Raw genomic sequence first — 366 nt, forward strand, 5'->3', positions numbered from 1 at the left:
GCCGGGACAGCAGCGCAGCATCCTCGGAGCCCCCCTGCCCTTCAGGGGACAGGGGGCAGAGCCACAGCTGGGGGCAGGAGGGCTGGGGGTCAAGGGTATCCCAAAGGGAGCGGGAAACCTCTCTGTATGCTTGGGAGGGAGCTTGGGGATGAATGCGCGATGGCCGTGCAGGGTTTTTCGTGAGCACATGGCAGGCTGAGCACAACTTACAGAAGTGAGGACAGAAAAATCCCTAAAAGCCCCCTCCAGCCCCCAGCCCAGCCAAGCATCTTCCCCAGCTCTGCTCCCACATGCTCAGGACCGCACAGCCAGGGAGGCGAAGGCAGCCCCTCGCACCCATCCTGCGCTGGGTGAGCCCAGCTGCTG

At 64.2% G+C, this 366-nt stretch overlaps 1 protein-coding gene across 1 annotated transcript in view; it reads right to left on the minus strand.

Annotated features, from left to right (window-relative positions):
- The window catches only part of LOC104121983 (hepatocyte nuclear factor 1-beta-like), a gene marked incomplete at its 3' end in the record, with an annotated part of 10,378 nt that overhangs the window by 9,521 nt on the left and 491 nt on the right, over positions 1–366 (minus strand). The gene's annotated exons all lie outside the window — the stretch shown is intronic.

This window comes from Egretta garzetta, unplaced genomic scaffold, assembly GCF_000687185.1.
Source record: "Egretta garzetta isolate BGI_Z169 unplaced genomic scaffold, ASM68718v1 scaffold120, whole genome shotgun sequence".
Taxonomy (NCBI): Eukaryota; Metazoa; Chordata; class Aves; order Pelecaniformes; family Ardeidae; genus Egretta; species Egretta garzetta.